Source organism: Uloborus diversus, chromosome 10 (genome assembly GCF_026930045.1).
Source record: "Uloborus diversus isolate 005 chromosome 10, Udiv.v.3.1, whole genome shotgun sequence".
In the NCBI taxonomy this organism is placed as follows: Eukaryota; Metazoa; Arthropoda; class Arachnida; order Araneae; family Uloboridae; genus Uloborus; species Uloborus diversus.
This window is the reverse complement of record NC_072740.1, coordinates 39,848,304-39,860,309: the sequence shown is the minus strand read 5'-3', so window position 1 is coordinate 39,860,309 and position 12,006 is coordinate 39,848,304. Positions and strand designations below refer to the sequence as shown.

Sequence of the window (12,006 nt, the reverse complement as noted above, 5' to 3'; positions counted from 1 at the left end):
TCCTACGATACACAAAACGTTTACAGGTGTGCACAAAAGAAATTTACTTGTTTAACTTCATGTTATAGTAACTGTTTTAGTATTTATTTTACTTATTTATTTTTTCCATAAAACATGGGGTAAAAACATGGGGTAAATGTTTCTTTGTATATTAAATTCGACATACCTGCTTTGCATTAAATGTCTCAAACATTATTCCATCTTCGATTTTACTAACAATCATTTAAAGTTTTGAAATTTCTAATGAATAAGAAAGCATGGATGTTACGATCAAGAAATCGGACAAAAGACTATCAACGAATTTTTGTAAATTGGGGGGAAAAAAGAGCAAACTATGTCTTGAAAAGTTACAGTCCACACAAAGATTAGAAAAAAATTACATTTATAAATCACAGAAAAAAGTACTTGAATCACTAAAATTATCTTTCAATCACCGTAGATTTCCAGAAAAACGTAAGGTATAATACGAATCCATAGAATACGAAATTTAATCTAAAATATTTAAATACAATTCGGAGTACCATGAAACCATTTCTTCTACTCATAGATGGAAATATATAGTTAAAAGTTTGCATTAAAATTGTATTTATTTATTTATTTTTAATCAACTGTTTTTCTATATTCTGATGAAGAGATGCCAATAGCATTGCCAAATCATGCGTTAGTTGAACTATTGACACTAAATATGATTGCATCATCGCTTAGAAAGTTTATATGCTCCACATTCTCAAAACAATTTTGTATTACCCAATTTTAGTCTAGCGATGACTAATACTTAATAAACTTAAATAAACTTGCCAGCTTAATTTCCTCGTTACGTTATTAGATCGTTTTTAACTTCCCGAAGTTTCGATTAAGCTATCAAAAATAAGTACCAATACGACATCATTTGAGTCAAATTAAAATATATGACCTGCTTACTAGTCCCCTATAGCTGTCCTCCACTCGACAACCCCCTAATCATATCAAACTACCTACCAAACAAATCACTGCCCCGTTTAACACCCTTTTAAAAGCTCTCCTACCAGCACTTTCAATGCAAACGAGGAGAAGACGAGTAAGGGGGCGGTTCAAAGGTCCGGAGTCAGTTTAATGACGAACTGACCATTTCACCTACCATTATCCCAAACCGACCGCAAGTCATAAATTTCCCTCCCCCTCACCCCCGCAACGTGACGAAATTCCCTTTCGCGCCAAGCCGACGGATTGTTGTCATCGGAAGCCATCTTTGATCGCTGTTGCTATGGTGATTGGCTCAGTCTTTCCTGACGCTTAAGATGCAATGATGGTTGTCGCAATATTTTAAAATGTGCCAAGCACGGAGTGGAGAGTGGGTAGGCTGAACCGATTACTTTACAAGCGGTGCTTTTGGCTCCAATAAAAGTCCAATTTGAGACAAAACGAGCTAAATCTGTTTCGCCGCTGCTTTCTCGTAGTCGATCAATCAGGATGACTTTACTTTTTCGGAGATAAAAACCGTCCTTTTTATTTCCCCAGTACTTAGGATTGTCCAGATTTCTGGAAAGAGAAGCGACTTTTAGCATTTAATTTCGGCGCGCAACTTTCCATCTTTCAAAATTGAATTAAATCAAAATACGCTTCCAGAACAAAATGTCATTAATGCGTCTCATTTTTCAAACAGTTTTTATTTTCTTCGATGGCATAAATTTCAATTTTTGAGACTGCTTCTCCATTTCCTTTTTAATTTCGTAATCACTGCATATAAATAACAAAAAGAAGAACAGATACAGACATTATGGAAAGTGTTTTGTTTTGAAAAGAAATAATTGAAAAATTAGGAATTTGAGAACAAAAAATGAACAGCAGTAAAATTTTGTAAACTATCTTATTCTTCCGAGTTAGAGGACGTGACACGTGAATACACTTAAACACACGATTGCGCAAGGGGGGAAAAAGGTAATTCAATCTATGAAAAACACATTTCGTTGCCCACGTGAAATCAGTATCAGCCATATTGGTAAACAACGATAAAGTTTTCTGAAAAGGATTTGGAGAAAAAAAGATATTTTGCGATCAACGGAATGATTAAGCTGCGAAAACTTTAAGTGTGTACGCTATACTAGTTATTTATAGCATACTTTACCAATTAAATCGTTATTTAATTACTAAATTACCGTTTCCTACATTTAGAGCAGATAGATTTTTAAAAAATGTTAGTAAAACGTTGGCTACATGAAAACGTAAATTTGCTTACAATTTTAATGCTTGCAACGGATAATGCATAAGTTTTTTTTTTGGGGGGGGGGGATTTTTGCAAGATCATCATTATTGGGTAAGATTAAATTTCCTCTCCCCTCCTGCCATCTTTTCAGGTAACAGATTTGTTTACTAATATCACTATAATAAACTTAGAAATGAAAAAAGAAAGTTTTTATAAATATATTTTCAAAATACATTGATTGGACTATGTTTTAATATTCACTAGATCTACCAAATTACTGAAGCTGAATAAATAGGGGAGAGTGAGGGCGAATGGGACAAGGGGACTATTTGATGAATAATATACACTTACTTAACATTTTTACCCTACAGATTGGTAATAGTTGCACCTTTTAACAACAATAGATCAGCCATTAAAGGAGTGCCGAAATAGAAAGAAGCATTGGTGTTTTTGAAAATCCAAAGTAAATTGAAATGTTATATTTTTATTGAATTTCAAAATCAATTTTTTAAAATCTTCATCAATTGAGTCATTGTTTTAGGGCGGAAACGTACCCATCCCCCCAAGGTAGTACATGTCAAAAACATGCGGTTTCGCATTAGATTATTTATAATTACATTTTGGGATGTAATGGAATAGGGATTAATAGGACATAAATAAACATATCTGTCGAAAAAGTAATAAATCCAATACCAGTAACATATTTTGTAATAATTTCAAACGTTTTAATGGTTTTGAGCAATATTTTACTATTGGTTATCGGTAGTTCGAAAAGAAAATAATCAGTCATTTTTAAACAATCGCTTTAGCCTATAAGCCAAATATTTTCAGCGTCGATCCCTTCAAATTTTATTATCAGGTGCTTTCCTAATTCATTTTTTTTTTTTTTTGTTATAGTGTCTCAACCTCAGCACTCACCATGTCTCAAATTAACCTTGCAACCTGTACCAGATAATATCGGCTAAGGTGGTTAATGGGACAATTACATGCTTGTATTAAAAGTTATTTTTCACTTTTTACAAATAAATGTTCAATTAATGATCTTGTCAAACAATTTTTTAAAAAATTACAAATCTTGTATTTTGAACACTATAGGGGAAAATAAAAATGTTCCTCGTTTGAAAATTGTAATTAGGTGCATACTCCTTGAGACAAAATTCCTCCTTAAGTGAAGCTCTAATCTAGTGGATTTTAATTTTTCTGGAAGTACCGAACCCTGCAGGTTTCACGCATGCATTCACCGAAAAAATAAAGATAATTTTTAAAAAAATAAAAACAGAGGTATATGTTTCATTTTTGCACAAAATCGATAGTACATCAGGTCCACACTCCATAATCAGTGTTCAAACAACAAAACATGAGGGTCATGCAAGCAAAAAAAAAAAGTCAAGTTATGACACTACAGCAATGCTGTACGCAATATCTGAATCTAAGAGGGGTGATGAAGGTAACGACTCTCCGTCAGTGGAGCGGGCAGTCGTAATGAGCAGGCTACTGGATCAGTTTGCAAACAATGTGCTCAAACCGCGGGAGGGAAATGGGCCTTTTCAAAAGCCCCGTCGGTTACAGTAATGGTAGGAGCATTGACCCAGTAAGATGTGCGGTCCACTGAAAATCGCCCCCCACCCAAAACCAACCGGCTAAAAATCTGCCAGTAGAAACTAAAACAGGAAAAGCAAAGTAGAAGTTGAATTGCATACTGATAGCAACTACTAAAACTTTAAAAACAGATTTAGGAAATTAATTAAAAAAATGACTTTTTTTCCCCTCGTCCGTTTTTTTTTTTTAACTTCAGGGTTCCCTCCCTCCTTCCTTCATGTCTACGGGTGTTAGCACTTCTTTTTTTTTTCCTTTACTCGTTTATAAGCTCCCTACATGTTTTTTTTTTTTCTCCCCAACTGCAAAAACTGCAACTTCGCGAGTTTCTTTATACTCAACTATTTGTTTATTACTTCCTCTCAATCAATTAACCCTTCAAAATCTAATGAAAAACCTAATACTACTATTTCGTGTTTTTATTTATTGCATCAAAAAGTAATCTAAACATTTCTCATTTTATGTGCAATATATGCAAAAGTAATCTACATAAAAATAATAATAATAATTATGAAAATTTACATTTGAATACTTGAGCCTTTTTTTTTTCGTTTTTCATAATTTTACCTTCATTAAGCTAAGAGCGATTATATTGTGCACAGGTAAAAGATTTCCTTGTGTATGTGCCCATTTTGTTATTTTATTACATATGTGATTTTTCCATTTTCCCATTCTTTTTCGTTGCTTACAACATTCAAAAATAAGAAACTCTTTCATGCATGAAAACAATCAATGTAAATGCACAGTTCATTCTAGAACAGTAGTAATATCGCTAAATTGTATTAATAAACAACGCTAACACAAATGCATAAATTAGACTTATACGTAACATTACAAAGAGCATAAGTGTAATGTTAAAACAATAATTCAAATGAATTTAAGTAACAAAATACATTTAGCTCCTTTTACAAAAATACTCTGTTCATAAATCGATATAAAAATATTACATAAAACCGTTGCATTTTTTTTAAAGTATCCACAAGAAAAATCAATAGTGCATGAAAATGAAAGCATTATATTTGATTCAGAATAATCAACTTTTATTAATTTCATACACAAAGCACTCTTAATTACATACGCGCATTATTTTTAAATCATAAATTGCATTCCTTAAAAGTTCTTGCCTTTTTAACCAAAATAGTAGATAGATTTTTTATTTTCAGTCTGCTTTCAATATCAAAAGTATTTAAGACCTTAAGAAAAGTGTCATCCAATCATTTTTGAACACATTTAAAATGTTTAGTGAAATAATATTTTTAGAGAAGTATCGCGCATTCAAATTTTAACACTAATGAGCTTTGAACAGTCGTAGACATTACATTATACTAGTTTTAGCAAGAGCATTTAATCTTTTAAATCAACTTCATTATCCAAAGATCCTTTTTTAAAATAACATATTACGTACATTTTACCGAAAAAAAAGTTAAAATGTCCGTTAAATTATACGAAAACAGCACGTACATTTTAATCGAAATTTTGTTTCTTCCTTTAACGTGTACAGATTTTTAAAAACAACTAAAAAAAAAAACAGCTTCATAACTTTTACTCATTGCAATACTAACTTACATGACAGTCCAACATGTTGAAAAATGTATCGCGCGAATTTTTATGATTTGGCAAAATACATATTTAATTGATGGAATCGGTTGATAACTTTAATAGAGTGTCCACTGAAATTTAGCTCCTGTACTTTTATTCAAGTGATTTCTTACATATTTCACATAAAACAATTTATTTACGTAAGAAGAAAGGTTTGAAGACAGAGGACTGTCGTTCTGTATTAGTTAGAAAACACATTAAGTCACATATGATCTGCTTCATTACATAATAATAATGTTAAAAGATTAATGATCATGAAAATTACTGATCAAAATAACTAAGTTTTTTGACATAGCTATCATAAATAAATTGCTTTCACAGAAAATATTTCTGTGACAACATGTATGTGCAAAAATACATCAACTAATTTTAAAATCAATAGCAAAAAACAAAGTAAGAACCTCAAAAAAAAGAAAGAATAGAAAGAAAAATCTACGTTTATTTACTTTTTTTTTTTAGCTAAAGACACTTATTTAAAAAATAAATAACAGTGAATTATCGATGAAAAAATTCAATATAAATAATGTATAAAACGCGAAAACGTTTATTAAATGCAAAATCTATTTTTTAAAAAGTGCATCCACATTTTAATTTTATTCATCACCAACGGCAAAACATTTTATTCCGATAATATTTCCGAGCGTTTATTGACGCATTCAAAACATAACTATGTAACAATTTAAAATTTCTAATTCCACACGAAAATATTGCACGCGCAAAAGGGATTAAGAAGGAAGATAAAATTGGCGCGCAAAGTCGCGGAAGAAACTCAACTTCTGAAACAATTTAAGACGAGAGCAATTGTTTTTATTTTCGCATCGTAGCGAAGTAAGGATTGGCAGAGAAGAGCGCGCAAGTTGCCATGCGCCGCTTTCGAATTTCGCTTTTAACTAAAAAGAATAGCGCAAATACCGAAACACGTGTAATTTCGGTACACCACGCAACGAAAACAGCGGTAAAAGAAAGTTAAAAGAGAAACTATGGGAGGAGGGGAAAAAAATTAATCGCGTTTATCTCAGCGTGATATAACTGAAAAAGAAAACTCACTAACCATGCCGAAAATCTACTACAGATGGAACGGCAGCACTTGCCGAAGAAACAATCTCTGGTGACTGGGATAGTCGGACGGGAATTTTTTTCTCTCGCTTACTGACCGAAAAAAAATATTTAAAAAATATAAGCGCAATCAATAAAAGTAGGGCCCGCAAAACGGACGCGATTGCATGGCATTTGATCGAAACAATCGTCAAATGACAAACATAGGAAAAATTTTACCTTCAAGGCCAAGAGTTGATGAGCAATCTTCAATCTTCTTGTTTATGTTCGAGAAAAGTACCCAAGCCAACCATCCGCCATCTTGACTGTTTTTATGAGTGTGCTAGAGCCCTCCGGAAGAGCTTCGTAGTTGAAAAAGGCGCCTGCAGATGGCGATACTCTCAATAGCTTCCCGTCTTCACTTCGGTTTCAAGCGGGGTTTTCAGATTTGGCCATCTATCATCACACGCACTACTTGGGGTTTTTTTTTTTTTTTTCTTTTCGCGTTCCTTTCTTCCCCTTCACTTTTATGATTTCTTTTCGCAGGAGAAAGGATAACACATAATTGGCCCTGAACTTGGCGAGCGTTTCTTTTCGCGATTAACGTTTTTTATTTTTATTTTCGGAATCATTGTTGAAATAAAGATATCATCAGCATATTTAGGAGACTTTTTAATTCGGAAGTATCGGTAATTATTTCACTTGCAGAACTAAAGAAAACCTAAAATTTCTAAAGGTTTATATCTGAAGCGTAAAAATTAAGATATCGAAACCAAATCTGTTCTCTTGCGTGTCGCTTTCGGAAGCGAGTTATAGAAACCGAAACTAAATTTTGTGCCGTTATAACCCCACTAAGAAAAATTGAACTTCGCCAAAAAGTTTCAATGTCATTTACTTATTCTACTGATTTCTGTGAACAAATTGAACCCAACATAAATTTTTGTTTGTTTGCACAGGAAAATAACGTAAACAAATCGGTAGTATTTTTTTGAGAAAAGTTTACACGTTGCTCCGAAACCGCTGCATAAAATTAAGAACTTTTGAGCCATTCAACGGAAAAATGAACATTTAGTCCCGCACGTGACAGCAAATGTATTTTATTTATAAAAAAATAGTTAGAAGGGTAATCATCAAAGTTTAGTTGCTCAAGAAATCTCAGCGAAAATTTAGGAAAAATCATTTCTTAGACAAAAAGAGTTGTTCGTTACCCCCCTGAACTGTCATTTGCGGGACCACATGAAGGCGTTTTCGTAAAATGATCCTATAATAATATCATATAAATCGATTCTTTATGTGCTCTCAAAAATCGTATACATAGTTTTGTAGCTTTGACATTAAAACAAAAATAATTATGTGATTGCATTTAGTTTCAATGTGTAGGGGAATGTGGGGCAAAACGAAATAGATAGTATTTTTCGAAATTAACAGTTTTTTTTTTTTTTGAAAATTGAAGAGTATAAAGGTAAAGAGCAATGTATTTATAATAAAACTTGCACCTGGACATGTTTTTTTTTTTTTTTTTTGCAGCAAATTTGTACTTTCAAAAAAATATTAAAAAAGTGGAAAACGTTTACTTTTCTTTTTGGGGCAAAGTCAAAAATTAAATATTTTTCTAATGAAATTAGAGTTAGGATACTTACAATTCGATTATTAAAAATAGTTTGGATCACACGAATGAGTTAATAAAAATGAATGAATAAATAAATAGATTCATGAAACAATAAATGAAGTTAAAAGTTTAAATAAATAAGTTAATTCATGTACGAGAAAACTAAATGAGTGAATAAAATAGTGCATGAATAAGAAAAAAAAAGAATAAGTTAATAAGTTAATTATTAAATCCAGGCGAATGCATTAATAAAATAATACGAAGATGATTTAGTAAATGATTGAATAAGTAAACGATACTAACTATTCCACTTAACCCGCTTGCACTTAAACTAATTCTACAGAACATTTAAAATAAAATTAAACTTGATATTAAGTAAATACATACTGCATCGAATTTCGGTAGGTCGCAATTCATATTAAAAATTTTAATGAGAAGAACGTTACCCCTTTGTAGTAACAAAAATAGTTTTTGACTTACAACAAAATATAACTATATGAGTATCAATTTTTAAAAAAATGCTTGTATTGTCACATGCTTTTATCTTCAGAGGTAATTTTTTCCTAACTGAAATAGACTACATGTGTTTTTACACAGTTAAACTATCACCCGGTAGTTGGAGCTAAAAGCAAAGTTAATTGTTTTATGTTTTGAATAAAGTTCAAAGTTTTAAGTAGAGCTTCTTATTTTACTTAAAATCCTTAGGATTGAACGTTTAGTGCTACTAAATACATCAATTAGGTACTATTAAAATAATTTAAACTTCAAAGCATTAATAAGTCATAAAACACAGTGAAGATAATTTTTTGCCCAGACTTTGTTTTCATCAATTTTGTTCCTGTCACAACATATATGGAAACGAAATTAACAATGCGGAAGAACAGTTGATCAAATGAAATTTTCTTTATCTTTAAAAATATATCATTTAGTGCTGTCTTTCAGTAACGATACATCTAAAACTCTTATAAACTTTACTTTCACAAACCTTTTGTGCTTTCTTTTTTTTTCTCTACAAGGTTCTACATAATTTAATTGAATGCTCAGATATCGTCAATTCGATACAACTTGCTGTACCAAATAGGACTCTTAGGAGTCATTCTTCTTTTAAAAATATTTTTACCAGACGGAACTGCGTTGATAATTTTTGTCTTTTTAAATTTTATAAACTTTTTAACATTCATTGTCATGATTTAGATATTTTTATCTTGTTATTTTACAATTTTAAGTCTTTATGTTTTAATATTTCAAATGTATAGTTTGTTTTAATTGCTTTTTTTTTATATTATTGCCACTGTAACTGGATTCTTTCTGTAATGTGCAGTACTTTTAATAAATAAATAAAAATAAATAAATAAAATTTAAACTTTAAAAAAAGAGAAATGAAGGGCAAAATATATCTTTTTTTTAAGGAGATAAAGCCAAAACGTGTGATTAGCATTTATAAAAATGATTTGAATAAAAATAGTTTCAGTTTCTTATTGCTTCAATTTTGAAAGAAAAGAAGTTATGCTTGACTTAAAAGTAGATGCTTCTGAAGCTATTTTAAATGCCAGTAATTATGTCTACTTCAGCTCGCTTTATTTAGGGTATCTTTTTGGGGATGGACTACAACTAACTTATTAATTTAAGTAGCATTTCGTGCGCTATACTAATTTCAAAGATTGTTTTAGTGATTATATTCTAAAAAATATTTGAACGAAGTAATAACGTTACTAATCCTTTAAAATACTATTGCAAATTCTAGTTGTAATTTTAAGAAAGGGAAAAATCCTCGATGTGAATAACGTTGTTGACTTTCTTGAATATTTGAAATAAACAATGTAGGGGAATGGGGCAAATTCAAATAGTTACGATGGCTGAGCATTTTTCAAAATGTAAAAAATAGGATTTTTTTTTCCTTTTTGAAAACTACAAAACATAAAGAAAGAACATTGTGATTAAAATAACAATTTTATCGACACTTTATTTTTTTATTTTTGGCAATCAATTTGCGCTTTCAAAAAAAGGTGGAAAGCTTTCACTTTTTTTTCATGGGGCAAAGTGAAAAATAAAATATTTTTCTATCGTAATATTTTCTCTACACGATCATAAAAAATATTTTTTAATAAATGAGTCAGTAAATAAAAGATTGAATTAATAGATAGAAACACACTGAAAATCTCTAATAATTAAATAAGAAAATTAATTAATGTATAAAGAAAAATAAATGAATGAGTAAAATAGTAAATGAATAGGAAAGTATTTGAATGAATGAATGAATAAGTGAATAAATAAATCAAGGAATGTAAATGAATTACTTAATAAATGAATACGGAAGTGATTTAGAAAAATGATAGAGTGAGTATTAACAAAATAAACTATTTCACTTTACTTAATTCACTTTGCCTCGAATGTACTTGACTAATTTTACAAAGTATTTAAAATATAAATAAGCTTCATATTAATTAAATAAATACTGCACTGAATATTAGAAGGCCTCAATTAATGTTTAAAATCTTAAAAACAAGAAACTCATCATCTTATAATAACAAAATAATTTTTTGTGTTACAACAAATTGTTACAATATGATTATCAATTTTTGGAAATTGCCTGTATTACCATATGCTTTGATATTTGGCGGTATCTTTTACCTGACTGGAATAGATTACATGTGCTACTACAAAGTTAAAATATTGCCAGATAGGTGGCGCTAAAAGCAGAGCAAATGTTTCACCACTTCATTTTGCCTCACTAATTCACTTTGTCCATATTTCTCTACATGTAACATGATGAGGTAGAATTGGAAGTATTTAACATAAAAGAGATTTATGGATAATTTGAGAAAGTTACTTTACGGTTCTTACATTTTTAAACAACACTTTAGTAACCTTAATTGTAAAAAAATGCCATTTCTTTATTCTTATTAATACGTAAAACGCAAGCAATAATTAGTTTATTTATACAATATAAATGTAACTAGAAGACAAATTGGGAAGTATTTATTATAATGAGGTTTCAGCAATCTATACGAAACATATTTGTACGTTGTTAATATTTTTCAATCATTACATTGTCTTAAGTTTGATTTTTCATAATATGTTTAAATCATTAATATAAAAAGCAAAAAACAAATGCAATATTTTAAGAATCCAGCAAGTCAACGTTGCTGTGGCTCAATATCAATTTCTGAAAAATTAAGCCCAAATTATTTGTTAAGGCAAACATAAAAAGAAATAGAACAGATAAGTTAAAGTGCGGAAAATGTTAATTTCAATTCCGTTAACAATTAAGCTACATTTAGGATAGTTAATTCACTAAGTTTATCCCCGCATGTATGCTATAAACTAAGGAAGTAATGGAATTCAAATCAATTATATTATATTAGTAAAACAAAATGCTTCAGTACGCAGTAGCTCTCAAACGTATCTATCCTTTAAGAAGCTTCTTGGAGGATTGTAGTCAAAAATTTCATAATGCTAATCAGCGGCGTACGCAGACAAATCAGTTCGGGGGGGGGGGGCTGAGCTCGAAAGTCTTTGAGCTGGGGGGGGGATACTTATGAACTGTAGCTAAGAAAAGTTCATGTATCGCTTTTCTGATATCAATACGAATGTAAGATTTCAAAAATACATCATAAAAAAAAACTTGTTCTTTATTATAATTTTTATAATTAATTTTGAAAATTTCGGGGGGGGGGGAGCTGTAGCCCTGTCAGCCCACCCCCTGGGTACGCCACTGATGCTAATGATCGTTAACTTTTCATGAAGTTGTTGTAAGCATGAAAATATCCTCTTCAAAATCAGAGTTTATGTTTTGACCAATAGGGAAAAAATTGCATTTCATTTTTTTTTTAAAAATTTTTTTAATATAAAGTAAATATTTTTAAAATAAAAGTAAATATTTTTAAAAAATATATAAAGTAAATATTTTTCCTACTCATCGTTCAAATACATTCAATGAAAGGACTTTCTCACGAGAAAAATTTAAATTAAAAGTGCTTTTAAA

General features: G+C 30.3%; 1 protein-coding gene across 1 annotated transcript in view; it reads right to left on the bottom strand.

Annotated features, from left to right (window-relative positions):
• LOC129231282 (zinc finger protein rotund-like) overlaps positions 1-6,715 on the bottom strand; it is a 539,800-nt gene extending 533,085 nt beyond the window's left edge. The window contains exon 1 of the mRNA XM_054865569.1: positions 6,653-6,715. The gene's annotated coding sequence lies outside the window, so the exon portion shown is untranslated. The remainder of the gene's footprint in view (positions 1-6,652) is intronic.
• Between the last annotated feature and the right edge of the window lie 5,291 nt (positions 6,716-12,006).